Raw genomic sequence first — 19525 nt, forward strand, 5'->3', positions numbered from 1 at the left:
GTTTTTCACAAACTTTCCCAGAATGCACAAAATTATAGATTAAATTGCAACGTAATAAATCACAATCGATTCACATGGATTCCTTGCTCCTCAGCACTGTGTGTTTAAGATGGAGTGTGCCCTTTGCCAAGATGAAAATACGCCTAGAATTGTAGCTGTGCAGCTCTACATTGGACTGCTGTCTCTTTGTGCAAATCCTTTTGAAGTAGGGCCCTTGTGATCTCATTCTAATTTAAATGCAAGTGAACTGGCAATCTATGTATTTAATGCCTCTTTAAAAAATGAACAAATTTTCAAATTGAGCAAAATAGAAGTACGGAAGTTTACATTTGAAAAGTAAGGTACATGACAAAATGAGTCATAGAACTTTTATGTCATTGCATAACAATTCCACTCCAGTATTCTTGCCTGGAGAATCCCATGGACGGAGAAGCCTGGTAGGCTACAGTCCACAGGGTCACAGAGTCAGGCACGACTGACCACCTTAAATTCACAGAATGCTTTTGTCTGATAAACTCAAAGTATCCTACATCTATTCATTTATTTCTGTACTAATAGTTTATGTTCATTTATTTCATTGTATTATTTTAGCATTAGTGAAGGGAAATAGCAGAGCATATTGAGAGAAATTAGTTAGAAAATGTGATTATTAAATAAAGAGACTTTGGCTTATTTATTCACAATGCCTAATTAAGTTTCTAGCATTATTAAGCACTTAAAAATATGTGTTTTGTTAAAGAAGATATTTTGGAAAAAAGTTACTAGAAAACATTGTGATTTAATATAAAGAGTATGGAGTTTGATGCTAGACAGATCTGGGTTTGAACATTAATCTAACTGCTTACTGTGTCTTGGTTGGTTTATCTAAACTCTCTGAGCTCCAATTTACTTGCTTGTAAAGTGAGAGAGTACTGATTATATTAAAAAATACAAGGAAAGATCCTAGCTCCTTTCCTGGTGTAGCACAGTGACTATTATTCATTATTATAAAAATATGCCATTGATTTCAAGATAATAATCAGTTTCTTTTGCCCAAGTATGCTTTGCTCAATTCTTTTTGTTACCCTCATTTTGAGATTGTTTTATCTCTTTATCAATAATTTTGGGCTGCTTTTTGAATGGGAACCATAATCTCCATTTTCCTCTCTAGAGATTTGAAACAACTAAAAATTAAGACAAAGTACAGGACTGATGTGGGAAGAATTATCACTCTTATTATTGATATAAGTTGGGAGACATAGGATACTGTGGAAACTAGTGAATTGCACCAGTCACACTTTTAATGTGGGGGTGGTGGGGAGGTGGGGGTGGGGGTGGGGTGGGGGGGTGTGTGTTTAGGGTGTGGTGGTGAGACTGTGAACAGTCTTGCTTCCAAAAAGTTAACAGAAGTGCTGAACTAAACATTCTTATTACATAGCCCACCCAAACAGATGAGATCCTCTGGAGCTTACTTATATTATTGTGTATATTTTGATGTATTGTCCTCCTTTCTATACCCATTTGTCTTCCCTTTGAGATCCTTGAGGTCAGAAAATCTATTTTACATTTCATGTTTCTAGGACTCACCAACAAATGATAAAAATTGAGAACTCAGCTCTTTTCAGTGACATGAATAAGTGAATGTTAAGGATTCTAACTGAAATCAACAGTCTTCTCTCCTGTGAATTCAGGTAGCATATATAACTTGTACCTCTTGTCTTATTATTAGCAATGGTTTGCATTGGTTTAATAGTTTAAAATACATCTATTCTTGTCTCAATGAGAATGGTTGCTCCGAAAGACAAAAAGAGCATTTCAGACACCACACAAGTAGGTACAGTGCTAAGTACAGAAAAGAGAACTAAGCCTATTCAACATTTGAATGATAACACATAGTCACTTTTTTAAAAAAATGAGAGTAGCTTTGTAAATAGTCACTTTTTTAAAAAAATGAGAGTAGCTTTGTAATTTTCTGATTTCAAAGTAGTTTTCCCATCCAGAGATAGTGGGATATCATTTTTCTCTGTCTTTCATTCTGTGCTCACACACAGGCACATACACATGTTTATGTGTGAATGCATGCACAGCTATTACAAAACAGAAAATTATGTGACACATGGTCTGTTGAAACCCATGTTTTCTATTAGATATGCATCATTAACATCTTCCTATGTCAATATATGTAATTAAGCCACATAATTTCTTTTTAAAACATTTATTTTATTGAAGTATAGTTGATTTACAAGCTATATAATTTCTAATGGCTGCATAAAAGTATAGAGTTAGCAATTTTTAATTATGACACTCTTGATGAAAGTGAAAGAGGAGAGTGAAAAAGTTGGCTTAAAGCTCAACATTCAGAAAACGAAGATCATGGCATCTGGTCCCATCACTTCATGGCAAATAGATCGGGAAACAGTGGAAACAGTGTCAGACTTTATTTTCTGGGCTCCAAAATCACTGCAGATGGTGATTGCGGCCATGAAATTAAAAGACACTTACTCCTTGGAAGGAAAGTTATGACCAACCTAGATAGCATATTCAAAAGCAGAGACATTACTTTGCCAACAAAGGTCCGTCTAGTCAAGGCTATGGTTTTTCCAGTAGTCATGTATGGATGTGAGAGTTGGACTGTGAAGAAAGCTGAGCGCTGAAGAATTGATGCTTTTGAACTGTGGTATTGAAGAAGACTCTTGAGAGTCCCTTGGACTGCAAGGAGATCCAACCAGTCCATTCTGAAGGAGATCAACCCTGGGTGTTCTTTGGAAGGAATGATGCTAAAGCTGAAACTCCAGTACTTTGGCCACCTCATGCGAAGAGCTGACTCATTGAAAAAGATTCTGATGCTGGGAGGGATTTGGGGGCAGGAAGAGAAGGGGACGACAGAGGATGGGATGGCTGGATGGTATCACCGACTCAATGGACATGAGTTTGAGTGAACTCTGGGAGTTGGTAATGGACAGGGAGGCCTGGCGTACTGCAATTCATGGGGTCGCAAAGAGTCGGACATGACCGAGTGACTGAATTGAACTGAACTGAGGGATAAAAAATAATGTATGGATGAAAAATAATGTTTTATTGGGACTTCCCTGGTAGACCAGTTTTTAAGACTCCATGCTCCCAATGCAGGGGTCACAGATTCTATCTCTGGTCAAGGAACTAAGATCTTGCATGCCATGTGGCATGGCCAAAAAATAATAAAGTTTTATTGATACTCAAATTTTAATTATTGTATTTAGTAAACTAAATTTGTAATTGCTTTTTTGAATTGACTGTTTATATATCTTTTGCCCATAATTCAATTGGAATTTTTATTTTCAAAAATAAATTTATAAGAAATTTTTATATAATGGATTCATTAAATCTGTGTCTTTAACAAATATTCTAAATATTTCTCCAGATCTCATTTGTCTTTGCAAAATGTAGCTTATGCCAACCCTCCCAAAATAAACTTTTCAGTAGTTTATCATTACTCTAGACCTGTAGATTTATACCTGAAAGCATGATTATTTCCTTGTCTCTAGTTCCTCCTGCACATATTTCAGGCCTCAGGGTTCCAGCTGCAGTTATCACACCATGCCTAATTAGTCACTGCACTTCCATCGGATTTCTTTCCATTTTTGTCTTCTTTGCCATCCTCTTTGATATTGTGGATTTATATTTTTATTATTCTTTTACATCATCATAAAATTGTCATGATACAGAGAGGAGATTATTTGGCTCTTTAGAGTCAGAAGCCTAGAGCATATTTTGGAAAGTAATTTAGTAGAAATATGATAAAGAGCCTATGACAAGATCATGTGAGATCTTATAATTTCTCTCTTTTTTGTTCTTAGTGTAGGGTAGGGATGAAATCATTTATCATACTCAGTATTTGATCATCTACTATGTGACATGGATTTAAAGGGGAAAAGACAGGATCCTTCTTCTCAAAATTTCAATGTCAAGAGAGGAAGTTTCTGCCATTTTAGTAACAATGGGAAATCTTAAGGAAGGTGGTAGCATTTGGTTTATTTTTAAACATCTCTCTCTCTCTCTGTCTTTAGTCACTAAGTTGTGTCCAACTCTTACGACCTCATGGACTGTAGCCTGCCAGGCAACTCTGTCCATGGGATTCTTCAGGCAAGAATACTGGAGTGGGTTGCCATTTCCTTCTCCAGGGGACCTTCCTGAGCCAGGTATTGAACCTGGGTCTCCTGCATTGAAGGCAGATCCTTTACCAACTGAGCTATGAGGGAAGCCCAAGATTTCAATTGTGGAAATAGGAGGAAATGCTATTCTGAGTTGGATCAGCATTAGAAACAGCAATAAGTGGAATCAAGGAGTCTGTTGTCATATACAAAGGGATTCAATTATCTACTATCTATCTATCATCTATTTTTGTATCATGTTTTTTCCCTTTAGTGGTAGTGATGAATTTCGACCAAGTGATATAATATACATTTTAATTCTTTATGGGAACAATCACAATTTGTATAGCTTCAGATGAATGTCATTGTAAGTATATTCACTTTCTAAAGTACAAAATATGGTCTCCATGGTCTCCTTTAGATGTATCCTTGCTTGCTTGCTCACTTAGTGGTTCAGTCCTGTCTGACTCTTTGCGACCCTGTGGCAGACCCCTTGGACTGTCGATGTATCATGGCCAACTTTTAATGCCATGGCCAGCAAATTGAGGGTCAATCTCAAGAAGGTGTCATTTGAACCAGCTGCAATAACAATGCTGTATTTCTTACAAAACTCTTAAAGTGAGCCTATTTTATAAATGCTGTCTTTGATATTCATTTATATACATGAAAGATGTTTTTAAAAAATCTGTTATTTAAAACCTAAAACCTTCAAGTACTTCAAAATGGTGTTCGCTAGGGTATTTTTCTTAAAAAGGAGAATGAATACTAGGATCCCCTGTAGATTCTTACACAGTATTGTAGATAAGATATGTTTAAACAACCGTTTCTGCCCACCTGTGAATTTCCTGATATTTCTTTAATATAATTGCATGACAGAACAAACACAAATTAATGCTCCTGGGCCCCAGTGGAATCCATTTGGAAGTGTTTATATGCACTGCTGAACTAAAAACAAAAAATAAGGTTGCAAATGTCCGTATCAAAGAAGTAGCAGCAACACATTGTTCTGTTTCTGAGCACACACATAGTGAAAGTGCTTGTCAGTCAAGGAAAGGCTTGGACTTCAATGAGACAGCTATAAGCCGCTTCTAAAACTACAGATCCAAATAGTACAGCTGGAGAACAAGTGTTTGACGCTTAAAAATATTGTGCCTCTAGGACTAATTACGCTTTTGCAAACTTAGTAAAACATTGCTGTTTATTTAAACTTAGGCTGCACAAGATCTCCCTCAAATGAATGGTAGCTATTCTGAAGCCTGCACATAAACATCTATTTTGTGGAGAAACTGGCAATTAAGGACTTGTAATGAATTCTAGTCTTTTTCAATCACTTTAAAAGAACACTATCAAATGAAAGAAAACAAGATATGAAGCATTCTTTAAAAATCTGCCCTGTCTTTCAGATGACTTAAAATACCAGGAAAATAGCTTGTTTTCCTATGTTGTACATTTATATGTTCATTTTTTTGTGACAAATCCAAAATAAGTTAAAATTCATGATTCCCAGCAGGACTTCACATATAATTTTAAAAATTTAAAGCTCTTTTAAACTATTCTGGGTAGGTACAATTCCAGATATATTTCCTTGACATGCTAGCTACATGATAGAGTTTTGTTTTATAGGGTCATCGGTTTTAAGGTTACTTACGTCCTTTACAATATTCATTGCATATCATAAGGGTGTGTGAAGGTATTTCATAAATACTGAATTTATTTTACTGTATATAAGTATAAATTCATGTCTATGGTTTTTAAGAACATAGCAGATGATACAACTTTGTTGAGATTATAGATCTGCTATTTCTCTGTGTTAAACTGGGCCAAGGTTAAAGAATATATAATTACTTGGATTTCAATTTTCATATTTCATTAGTAACAAAAATTGTAGCCTAATATACAAAGTAAAAAGAAAAATATTTTAGATTGATGACTGCTTGATCATTGCATCAAAATTTTACTCTGAGAGAGCCAGATATTTCAGAGATGTAGACCTTTGTGATGATACTGAAACCGCTCCTATAAATTCCTTCTTTCTACGTGGAATGAGTATGTTGGGAAAGGTCACAGTGCTCCCTTGGTCTCCAATGGTGTTCTCCCCATGGATTGCACACGGTGGAGGATCTTTTATGTACTGCGACTGTTGGTGCATTCTTGATATTCTGAATCATAAAGAATTCATAGAGCAATGAAAAACAAACAATTACAAAACTAGAAAGGGCTAAACCCAAGTATTGTCTCATGCTAGATTATTCTCCTTTGAATTTCATGGGTGTTTGAAGTTGAATTGGAATGCCATGCAAGTTTCAAGGCAATTATTTGGATTTTACCTGTATCAACCCATGTCCACCGTGTTTCTCTTTCTATAAAAAGAAGCCAAACAAACAAATGAACAAAACAACGATAAAAGGAAAATACTAATTTCTTGTAGAAATCAACACTACCAACAACACAACAAGCACATACTGTCTATGTAAGCCCCACAATGGAATCATTCCATAGAGAATGTGTGTTATTAGTGACTACATGTGACTTTTTATATTTGTCTAAGATATCAATGAATTAATGGCATTCCATTCTTTTCTTCTTACATAAATAGGACACTGATATTTGTGTTATTATTTCCCATTTGTCATGATTAAGCTCTTAGAAGTTATAGTTTTAATTTATAAGATAACTTTGTTCTCTCACCTGGAAAATAAGAGGTTGTAGGAAGGATTAAATGTCATTTGGAATATCCCTGTTCTAGTACCTGTCTTGTAGTAAATGTTCCATAAATGTTTGTTGAATCCAAATATGATTCCTTTTGGTGTATTGTCAATCCAGACAGTCTCTTATCCCATCTCTGCTTTTAGCACTCAGAAGTGATACCACAGATGCATTAATAAAAGAAATATAATGGCTAAAAAAAAAAAAATAGCACTTAAATTTTTTTATTTTGGTGGTAGAATTAAGGCACTGTTGCAATTTAGTGTCTGATAAGATTGTTCCTAGTAGAAGCAGACCAGTGGGTACATGTGCTACAATATTTGAGGATCAGCAGAAACCAAGTTTACTCACTCTCCTTTCAAAACAATTTCCTCTGTTCTAGTATTTACATGACGACAATTGTCTTCTCAGGTTTTGCGTTTCCAAAAGGTACTGTCTAGGTCTCAGAGTATTTCCCAGGTATGTTTATCCTTGTATCACTAGCACACATTTTAGCATCTGGCACATGACAGTCACTGCATAAATTTCCCTAAGAGGGTGTTACTACTGATTATAAAGCAGACACAAGCAATATTCTGTGGAAGGCAAAGAAATAATCCACTGATGCTAACTGAGATGGTGGACAGAAGAAAAGAGTTTCATGAGATATTTTCATGTGAGCTAGTCATAAGGAAAAGTAGTGCAGGCTGAGGAAATTAAAGGAAAAAGGGAAGACAGCTCAACTGAGAATACATGAAGGGAGAGTGATGAAAAGGGGATAAAATGTGCCAAAGATAAGTGTCACTTCCTCCACACCTATGCCAGGAGTAAGCCCTGAATGGTGAGCCTTTTCTTGACTGGACTGCCAGTATATCAATTCTAACCCTTTAGTTTTGAGGAGTTTCATGTTCTAACTTCCTTTTTTCAATGCTCCTCAAAGGGCACCCACTTTCTATTAAAGTATCTGTGAAGGCTGGCAAGTGAAAGAAGGAACTGTGGTGGAAAGAGCATGAATAAATCCAAGGAATACATCAAACTGAGCAGAGATTTGGTCAAGAGACAGGTGGTTGACAGGGTCAAACCTGAAGAGGCGGCTGACTATAAGAGTGGGTATTAGGTTATGAATTGACATTGAACGAGTTAAAGATATATTTATGTCAGAAGATTATAATGAAAATAAGTGCTGGGTTCTGAGCGGTAAATTACCAGGGACATAAGAGGTAGAGGGTAATATGTCATAGAAATTTGAGTAAAACCTGAGTAGGCAGCTCTTTAACAGGAAATTCTTTCTTTGAACTTCTGAAAGTCCTGCATCCATATTTGTTTGAATTTCCTCTTAAGAATCTCTATTGCTTTTAAATATTACAGTCCCTAGTAGCAATCCGAACTTGAGCAAGTAACTAACATAATGGTAAGCTAGAGATGAGTACTAGACTGCAGAAGCTGATTGCTTAATTTTTCAAATAATTTGTAAGCCAATTGTTAACTGCAATCATTATAGAAAATTAAATGACAACCTTAAAATAGAGTTCAGTTCAGTTCAGTTCAGTTCAGTTTCTGAGATGTGTTTGACTCTTTGGGACCCCATGGACTGTAGCACTCCAGGTCTCCCTGTCCATCACCAACAAACTCATGTCCATCTAGTTGGTGATACTATCCAACTATCTCATCCTCTGTCATCCCCTTCTCCTCTTGCCTTCAATCTTTCCCAGTATCAGGGTCTTTTCCAATGAGTCAGTTCTTTGCATTAGGTAGCCAAAGTATTGGAGTTTCAGCTTCAGCATCAGTCCTTCCAGTGAATATTCAGGACTGATCTCCTTTAGGATGGACTGGTTGGATCTCCTTGCAGTGCAAGGGACTCTCAAGAGTCTTCTCCAACACCACAGTTCAAAAGCATCACTTTTTCTGTGCTCAGCTTTCTTTATGGTCCAACTCTCACATCCATATGTGACTACTGGAAAAACCATAGCTTTGACTAGACAGATCTTTGTTGGCAAAGTAATGTCTCTGCTTAATATGCTGTCTAGGTTGGTCATAACTTTTCTTAGAAGGAGCAAGCGTCTTTTAATTTCATGGCTGTAGTCATCATCTGCAGTGATTTTGTAGCCCCCCAAAATAGTCTGTCACTGTTTCCATTGTTTCCCCATCTATTTGCCATGAGATGGTGGGACCAGATGCCATGATCTTAGTTTTCTGAATTTGAGTTTTAAGCCAACTTAAGCCAACTCTCCTCTTTCACTTCACCACAAGGCTCTTTAGTTCTTCTTCACTTTCTGCCATAAGGGTGGTGTAATCTGCGTATCCGAGGTTATTGATACTTCTCCTGGCAATCTTGATTCCAGCTTGTGCCTCATCCGGCCCAGCGTTTCACATGATAGCCACTGCATATAAAATAAAATAGTACCTTGTATTAACAACAAACATAATTATTATTTTAAAATAATGTACTACACATAATTATTTTAGTAATGTTTATAGTAAAATTATGTATATTATGTGTGTGTGTATGTGTGTGTGTGTGTGTTTGTTGGGCTTCCCTGGTGGCTCAGCTGTTAAAGAATCCCATACTTTGGCCACCTGATATGAAGAACGTTTTATTGGAAGAGACCTTAATGCTGGGAAAGACTGAAGGCAGCAGGATAAGGGGACAACAGAGGATGAGATGCTTGGATGTCATCACCAACTAGATGGACATGGATTTTAGCAAGCTCCAGGAGTTGGTGATGGACAGGAAAGCCTGGCCTGCTTCAGTCCATGGGGTCACAGAGAGTCAGACACAACTGAGCAACTGCATATAAACAAACATACACATATAAAAATATTTTTTTAGAAAGCTGGATGTTGGTTGTTAAATATTTACCTGCATGCTACTGAACTAAGTCTTATAAACTTTAGTCTTTGATAAATTTATGAAAGTAATCTATTAAGGTTATTGAAGGAAATAATTGGGATAATACAATACTTAATAAATGGTAGATGTTATCATGATTATTATTTTTAAAAAAACAATATATTAGTTTTTGTTAAATACATGTAGGTAGCTCTTGAATGTGTAATGTTTTAAATATTTAAGCTACATGATTAGTTTTCTAATCAGAAATGATGTTTTTGCATATTTATTAGGAAGAACTCAGTTCCATTAGGAAGCCTGTCTGAAGACTCTCTAGAAAAGACAGGTTTTGAGAGTTGCAGCCTATTAAAGAGTTGCTAAGGCAACCATTGCTTGCTAATAATGTAGTGACAGCAAAGAAAAGATAATTTGAGGAACAATGCTTCTCAAAATTCAGAGGAGAAATACAGCTGAACAACCCCCCACCCCATTGTAAAAAAATAACTGGCCATGAGCAGTTTCTTTCTTGAAGTAGCTATCAGATGGAGAAATTAGATGTGTTCTGCAAGATGGGGAGACTTAGGGGCCAGAGCATATTTTGACCCTTCTAAGATCCCATTGCCTTGACTTCTCATCATTACTTTCTCAAGATTTTAAAAATAATGGAATTTGAAACCCACTGTCATAATCTTAAATCTAGATCCTGGCATTTTGATGATGACATTAAAGTATTTATTGTCATATTGGTTGCATGACACATGAGAATATATGAAGGGAGAATGATGAAAAGAAAATAAAAATGTGTCAAAGGTAAGTGTCACTTCCTCCGTGCCTGTACCAGGAGTAAGCTCTGATCAGTTTATTTCTTTTAAGTCAATAAACATCTTAGAATTTGGAGGGGTTAGATTTGAAAATCTAAATTGATAAACTAAACAATAGCAAGTGTCACATGCTTATGTGATATGGCACTCTCAAATCTTTATTCAGTTTACTTCCTTTTGCTTTATATCAATACAACAAAATGATGAATTAACTTGAAAATTCAGTTGAGGCCTTTAGTAAGAGAAGGTGTTAAACAGAGTCACACTTTTTGTTTTTATATATACTTTGTCTTTTATTAATCTAAAGAGGTAATATTACCACTTTTCTAATGATATGACTGAAATGTCTAGAAAGTAAACCCTATAAATTGGTAAATGCTAAGCCCAAATTTTATTCTAAGCCAATGAAATCTTAAGCTCAGATTTCTTTATCATTGTATTGAATATTAATTTTTTTTAATAGAGACAGATTTAAAACTGTTTAGTCTTACCATTTTAGGACCAGTTCTATATTACTTTGCTCTGCTAGATTTTTCAGGTTTTTAGATCTCTCTCTGTATGTATGGTTTTGTTGATAGAAAAAAAAATCTCATTTTCCAAGTTGGATCTGGTTAAAAAAGCCATTGCTTTTCCTTAAACACAATAATATTAATTTTGACTGTTGGCCAGCTACAAATTATCTTGCAAACAAGTAGGAAACAGAGTCCGTATGCAGATATTAAGATTTAGATCAAACAGTTGTACTCCATATGAATTCCTTAATTGGCAGGGTTGCATCTGGATATGCTGGACACAAAAATGAGCAACAGAAAAGGTTTCTATTTATAAATTTGACAGTATCACATTATGATTTGACATGGACACAGACTGAGGTGGCAAACAGTGATGGAGCAACAGCTGCAAACAATGCTTAATACATCTTTAAATCAAATCTAGAAAATAATCACCCTAGAGAAAGAAACTTAAAATATTTAAGTAACAGATTGGCAATTTAAGACTTCATTTTACCCAGACTTTTTCTTCTCTATCTTGTTGGCTATTTATTCTACATTTAATCCTCTCTGAGTCATAATCTTCACATATTATATTTGCAAGTTTGCAATTGCCAAGCTATGTATCTTTTCACAATAACACTTTTTACAGGAAAACTGTTTAAAAATGTATATGCACAAAATGGTCATTGTGAAAAATCCATGCTCCTTTGCCATTTTATCAAAAACAAGTAGGAATTAATGGGTACAATGATATCAGTGTTCCTTGGGACAGTTTAAATTAGAAAGATGCTTAAAGGGCAAAGGAAAAAAAATTGATTAAAAAAATCCTAATTCCCTGAGACTTCACTGAATAATGAGCTCTAACTAGGCATGGAAATTTGCTCACATATTATACAGCTAATTTAGGAGAGAATGAAGAATGGACTGTTGTAAAAGACACACATTATTTCCTCTGGAAAAGCTTTAAACAGTTTGCAAAGTCAAATTTAAAATGTTTTTAATTGCAGTCCTTTATTGTTGCCATGTAAAAACGAGGTTGAAGTCTGTTGAGCAGATTGGATCTTAGAGGAGATGAATGCTAGTTAATATAAAAAAGGATCTTTGAACTCACATTTTTAATGCATACATTTGCTCAGTAAATTCTTTGTCTATGGTCGTAAGACAACCTTTTGTAAATGAGTTTGTGCTTCTTCTGTTCCTATCTTATTACATATCAAATAGACATAGACAAATAGTCCCAGTGGAAAGTCACCCATCATAGCATTGCTGCCTGTTTTTTTTTTTTTTCTGTATACTTATACTAGCTCTCAAAATTACTATCCTGCTCACTCATGTAAAACATTAGTAGTCACATATTCTATGTAAGTTTCACATAATATTAATTAAATTTTACTTTTCTTCAAGAAACACGCTTTTCAACATTTTTACTAAGTCAGCATTTTATTTGTATTCAATTTATTTGAAAAGAAAAAAGATGGATCTGTTAGTTAACCAGACTCTTCCGTTTACATAGTGCAATTTAAAAGCTCTGAACTCTTTCGTTTGTGGTGTGCAGGGCTCTCCATCTATGTCAAATCCCTGCAAACCGACTCTACATTTCTTAGGGATAATTTCCTTTTCAGAAGTAAAACATACAAACCTAATCCATATCACTCAAAATACATGTACACTACACCATAAGGTAGAATGTGGCTTTATATCACTTAAATTTGCTAAGTTTTGGAGTTGCAGTTTAAGAGTTCTTGGGCCTTTCATTAATTTTTTGCGATTTACATTTGGAGATTTAAATAATTTAGGCAAAGTCATGATGTTAAACCTAACACTTAGAATTTGTTTTCCTTGCTCATGTAGATTTTCCAAGGGAATACTATATGAATTTGTTTGTTTGTGCAACCAGATTAATTATGTTGTGGCTTCCCTGGTGGCTCAGTCAGCAAAGAACCTGCCTGCAATGCAGGAAACTGCCCTCAATACAAGAGACCCAGGTTCATTCCCTGGGTTAGGAAGATCCCTTGGAATAGGAAATAGCAACCCACTCCAGTATTCTTGCCTGGGAAATCCCATGGACAGAGAAGCCTGATGGGCTATGGTCCATGGGTTGCAAGAGTTGGACACAACCTAGCAACTAAACCACCACCATTATCTATTTTACCAAATTGTGGCACAGATGCAGTCATATAAATTTTCCTAACTAGGAAACTTGCTAGCATAGACCTTTATTTTCAAAAAGTCTAATATCTTCATTTTAAATTCCTCCCATTCCATTATTATAGTTTATTGGTGACAAAGTCTACATTCAAATTCAGATCTCTTTACTTCAGGTCTTGTTTTCCTTGTTACCTAAATTTAATTTGTTAGAAATTAGAATGAAGATCTTTGATTCAAAATGCATCAATATAGAGAGGTAGGCTTATGCTTATTCATACAATATTAGAACTTTAAATATATCTTCTTTCTGTTGCTGTGCTCAGTTGTGTCTGACTCTTTGTGACCCCATGGACTGAAGCCCACCAGGCTATCCCAGCAGGAATACTGGAGTGGGTTACCATTTCCTGCTTCAAGGGATCTTCCTGACCCAGAGATTGAATCTAAATTTCCTGTGGCTCCTGCATTGGCAGGCAGCTTCTTTACTACTGCCGTTGGGAAGCCACTTCTCTCCGGAGTTCCTACTTATTATCTGAGCTCGAGTTCCTAACTCCTTAACTGTCTACTGAGCATCTCTCATTAGAATATTTCACAGAAATTTCCAAGTGAGTAGGTGTATCTCAAACCAAACTTAAAATCTTTATCTCTAACCACTTTTTTTTTTTCCCTCTCAAATTCCCTAACTGGTTAAATGCTCTCACCATTTAAGCAGCCTCTGAAATAAAACATTTTACTAATTCCTGTGAGTGTGCCACGCCCCTGGGTTCTCATGTCTAATGACTTTTCACATCTGTAAGTATAGCTAAAGGGATGCCACTAATGTCATTCCATCCTTCTCTCTTTTCCACTGCAATAGTTCAAGCCCACATCATCTTCCATTTGAAACTCTACCACCGTGCTCCACTCTCCACATAGCAATGATTTAACCTCCTCACTACTATCAGAATTAGTTTACAAAAGACACTTGGGATCAACTTTCTTTATTTAAAAAAGACTCTTGCTCATTTCTTGTAGCCTATAGTGTGAAGTTCCAGCTCTTTAGCACCATATTCATCTTGAATGTATCACATGCTATCAGCCCTTTGTTGTATCTACAGACTTAACAATTTCAGGGTACTCTTCCTGCTAATACTGGTTTTTCTGTGACTAAGAATTTTTTCCCCGGTAAAATAAATGGCTGCTTTTATGGTACATGCAACAGGTTGCTATAGCTCGAGAACCAACACTCTAGGAAACAGCCTTCAAATAATGACGCTGGGAGCTGGTGAATTAAAACTGCAAATCTCACCAGTGCTTATGGTGGAATAATTCTGAGATAAGTGTTTTACACCATTTCCCAGTTTCTCCACGAGGCTAAGGTCCAGTCACCCAGTTACTCCATTGTCTTGGCTGGCCTAATAGTGCAAATTCATTGACTACATTCCTTTCCCTGAGTCATTTCCCTATTCCTCTACTGGTGCCCTTTCCTCCAAGTAAACTACCTGCATTCAAATTCTTATTAAAGTATCTGATTCTGGAGGACACATACTAAGAAACAGGTCAGTCATATTGAACATTATAACTTCATTCTTGGCCACTTTTATCCATTTATCCACACTCTAGTTCAATAAGAATTGTAAGAACTATACGTTTTTCCCAAAGTGAAACTTACACTGCTAATCTTTCCATATTCATTGATACATTCCCTTCTTTGTCTAATGTCTTACTTCTCTCTTTTTTTGGGAAAATAATGTTAATCTTTCAAGGGCCTAGTAATGATGTATGCTTTCCTTGAAGCCTTTTCCAAATCCCCAAGAACAATCATATTTTCTTCTCTGCTTCTCTGGAAAGTTATTAGGACCTTATTACTCATCACATTATATCACAATTAATTGTGTCTGCACCTTACTCTTCCTGGATTGTTTCTGAGCTCCTGGATGGAAATGTTAAAATTAGGCATTTATTTTCCCATAAGGAATAATGACAAATTATTATATTCCAAAGCAGGAATTCAAAAGAAAATATGATGTGTTTATTACTACCTTCTGCCTTCTCTATGCCATGCTTAGTCGCCCAGTCATGTCTGACTCTTTGCAACCCCATGGACTGTAGCCCTCCAGGATCCTCTGTTCCTGGGGATTCTCCAGGCAAGAATACTGGAATGGGTTGCCATGCCCTCCACCAGAGCATCTTTCCAACCCAGGTCTCCTGTGTTGCAGGCAGATTCTTTACCGTCTGAGCCACAAGCGAAGACCAAGAATACTGGAGTGGGTAGCCTACCCCTTCTCCAGAGGATCTTCCTGACCTAGGAATTGAATTGGGATTCCTGTACTGCAGGTGGGTTCTTTGAAGGATTCTGCTTTCTCTAGCCCATGTGTATTAGTCTGCTCAAGTTGCCATAACAAAGTACCATAGACTGGGTGAATTGAAAAAACAGACATTTTATTTCTCACAGTTCTGGAGGCTGGAAGTCTAATATCAGAATTCTAGAGTGGTAAAATTCTGCTAAGGACTCTTCCTGGCTTACTGTATAATCAGGCCACTCAAGAAGACTGTCCTCTTGTTCTTTGTACATCCCCTGCTCTACCAGTCCCTGCATCACTCACATGACTATCCAATTCTCTATGCCCAATAAACACATGAAAAGATGCTCAACATTGCTCATTATTAGAGAAATGCAAATCAAGACTACAATGAGGTATCCCCTCACACCAGGTAGAATGGCCATCATTAAAGATTCTACAAATGCTGGAGAGGATGTGAAGAAAAGGGAACCCTTCTGCACTGTTGGTAGGAATGTAAATTGATACAGCCACTATGGAAAACAGTAAGGAGATTCTTTAAAAAAAAAAAAAAAACAAAAAAAAAACTAGGACTAAAACTACCATATAACCCAGCAATTCCACTACTGGGTATATACCCTGAGAAAAATCACAATTCAAAAAACATGTACCCCAATGTTCATTGTAGCACTATTTACAAAAATCAGGACATAGGAGCAACCTAGATATTCTTTGATGGATGAATGGATAAAGAAGATGTGTACACATATACAATGGAATTTGGAATATTACTCAGCCATAAAAATGAACAAATTTGAGTAAGTTGTAATGAGGTGGATGGACCTAGAGACTGTTGTATAGAATGAAGTGTCAGAAAGAGAAAAACAAATATTGTATATGAGTGAATATATATGGAATCTAGAAAAGTAGTACTGATGAACTATTTGCAGGGAAGGAATGGAAATGGAGACATAGAGGAAGGACTTGTGGATACAGTGAAGGAAGGAGAGGGTAGTACAAATTGAGAAAGTAGCATTGACATATATAAACTACCATGTGTAAAAAAGATAGCTATTGGGAAGCTGCCATGTAACACAGAGAGTCCAGTAGGCACTGTGTTACAAGCTAGAGGGGTAGGATGGGAGGAGGAGGGAGGCGCAAGAGGGAGGGTATATTTTATATACATGAATTATATATATATACACATAAAATATATAAATTTTATGGGATTGGGGGCAGGAGGAGAAGGGGACGACAGAGGATGACATGGCTGGATGGCATCACCGACTCGATGGACATGAGTTTGGGTGAACTCCGGGAGTTGGTGATGGACAGGGAGGCCTAGTGTGCTGCAATTCATGGGGTCGCAAAGAGTCGGATACGACTGAGTGACTGAACTGAACTGAACTGAATGCATAGTTTTCCCCACCACAATGTTATTATGATCATCCACTCTGCCCTCAGTTAAGATATTAACAAGAATAGTTTTACTTCTTTCTGTCCTTCCCTTTCTTTTCTCTTCTGTCCACTGATATGTATAAACTGTTCCTATGCTTAAGAATTTCTTGGGATTTTTCTTAGAACAATGCTTCCATTTCCTTGTCACATTTGACTCACATTTTTAAAAAAATGATTATATCATGTTGCATAGGTCAAATTATCCCTTGCACAAGTCGAAGAAGTGCATTTACCTCATATTCATCCTATATCTGTATAGTTATTTCATCAATTTTATAACGTGCTTGAAAAGGGGGCACCAGTTTGCTTCACATTGCCACATGGACTAGGATCAGTTTTCGGCACAATGCAGTCAAGTAATTAACAACCAGCCTCGGGTGGTAGGTTACTGTGTGACTCAACCACTCCAAGTACTGAGATGTATTGGAAGTAGGCAAGCAGAAAATATGTGAAATCATTTTGTAGGATAATGGACATCTGAATGGATGATTTGCAGAAGAGATAGTGCATGTGAAATTAAGAGCTGTAAACTTAAAATGAGACCAGTTAGAATGGTCTTGAATGTTTTGTTTTGTTTTTCCTTTTTTCCTCTAGATTTTTTAGTGGCACAAGAGAAGGGCATGAGTGAAAAGAGAAATTGAATCAGAACTGAGATTTTTATAGGGGAGAACAAAGAATGAGAGAAAGACAAAGGACTCAAAGGTATTTTAAACCAGTGATTAAAATGAACAGACATGACAAGCTTACATTAAAATAGCTTTGGATAAAATTGATAGTAGACTATAAATGCTACATAATATTTAAATAAAATATGAAGTTTGGGGGGAAAAAACATACAACCTTTCATATCTATATATTCAACCAACCACAGATCAAAAATATTTTTTTAATTCCAGAAAATTCCAAAAAGCATAACTAGAATTTGACTTGTGTTTGCAACTACTTACATAGTATTTACACTGTACTGCATATCATAAGGAACCCAGAAATGATTTAAAGTATACAGGAGGATGCACATAGGTTATGGCAAATACTATGCCCTTTTATATAAGGGACTTGAGCATGCACAGGTTTTGGTATTCAAAGGGGTCCTGGAACTGGTGACCTGCAGATACTGGAGGATAACTGTACTTGCTAAAATTGCTTAGTGTGTATCTTCAAACCAACAAACATATATTCTTACTTTAATGGAAGTAAAGGTAGTTGAGGGAAAGTTTGAGAAACAATATATAAGGAAATATTTTTTAAACTATAACTACTGATGGAAAGGAGATGTTATTATTAGTATGTGTGATATTAATAATGATTCAGATTATATGACTTCAAATCTTATGAATTTTAGTGGGTATTTATGAAAAAAATTTGGCCTAGTAAAAATTATGGAACATTTTTATAGCTATGAACTTTTGTTACAGAACAAACACTAGTCAAGATGTTTCCCTGACACTAACAAAAAAAAAAAGTAAGATGTTATAAAAATGACAACTGAGATAGGTCTACACTTTAAAACATTATATAGACAAGAAGTAAAACATTATATATAGCTATCAATTTTTTCAGCCCATAGAGTTGAAAACAATAAAGATTTCCCTTAGAAGATTCTTCAGCTGAGTTCAGTTGCTCAGTTATGTCCAACTCTTTGTGACCCCAGGACTGCAGCATGCCAGGCCTCCCTGTCCATTGCCAACTCAGGGAGTTTACTCAAGCTCATGTCCATTGTGTCAGTGATGCCATCCAACCATCTCATCCTCTGTCATCCCCTTCTCCTCCTGCCTTCAATATTTTCCAGCATCAGGGTCTATTCAAACAAGTCAGTTCTTCACATCAGGTGGCCAACGTATTGGAATTTCAGCTTCAGCATTAGTCCTTCCAATGCATATTCAGGATTGATTTCTTTCTTTTTTTTTTTTTTAATTTTTTTAATAGTTAATTTTATTTTTTTTATTTTTTTTAAATTTTATTTTATTTTTTAACTTTATTTCTTTTAGGATGGACTGGGTAGATCTTTTTGCAGTCCAAGGGACTCTCTAGAGTCTTCTCCAACATCACAGTTCAAAAGCATCAATTCTTCTGCACTCAGCCTTCTTTATAGTCCAACTCTCACATCCATACATGAATACTGGAAAAACCATAGCTTTGACTAGAAGCACCTTTATTGGCAAAGAAATGTCTCTGCTTTTTAATATGCTGTCTAGGTTGATCATAACTGTCCTTCCAGGGAGTAAGCGTCTTTTTATTTCATAGCTGCAGTCACCGTCTGCAGTGATTTTGGAACTCAAAAAAATAAAGTCTGACACTGTTTCCATTATGTCCCCATCTATTTGCCATGAGGTAAAGAATGCTCAAACTACCGCACAATTGCACTCATCTCACATGCTAGTAAAGTAATGCTCAAAATTCTCCAAGCCAGGCTTCAGCAATATGTGAACCGTGAACTTGCTAATGTTCAAGCTGGTTTTAGAAAAGGCAGAGGACCAGAGATCAAACTGCCAACATCCACTGGATCATGGAAAAAGCAAGAGAGTTCCAGAAAAACATCTATTTCTGCTTTATTGACTACGCCAAAGCCTTTGACTGTGTGGATCACAATAAACTATGGAAAATTCTTCAAGACATGGGAATACCAGACCACCTTACCTGCCTCTTGAAAAATCTATATGCAGGTCAGGAAGCAACAGTTAGAACTGGACATGGAAAAACAGACTGGTTCCAAATAGGAAAA

The sequence above is a fragment of the Bubalus kerabau genome, chromosome 6, assembly GCF_029407905.1.
Source record: "Bubalus kerabau isolate K-KA32 ecotype Philippines breed swamp buffalo chromosome 6, PCC_UOA_SB_1v2, whole genome shotgun sequence".
Classification (NCBI taxonomy): domain Eukaryota; kingdom Metazoa; phylum Chordata; class Mammalia; order Artiodactyla; family Bovidae; genus Bubalus; species Bubalus kerabau.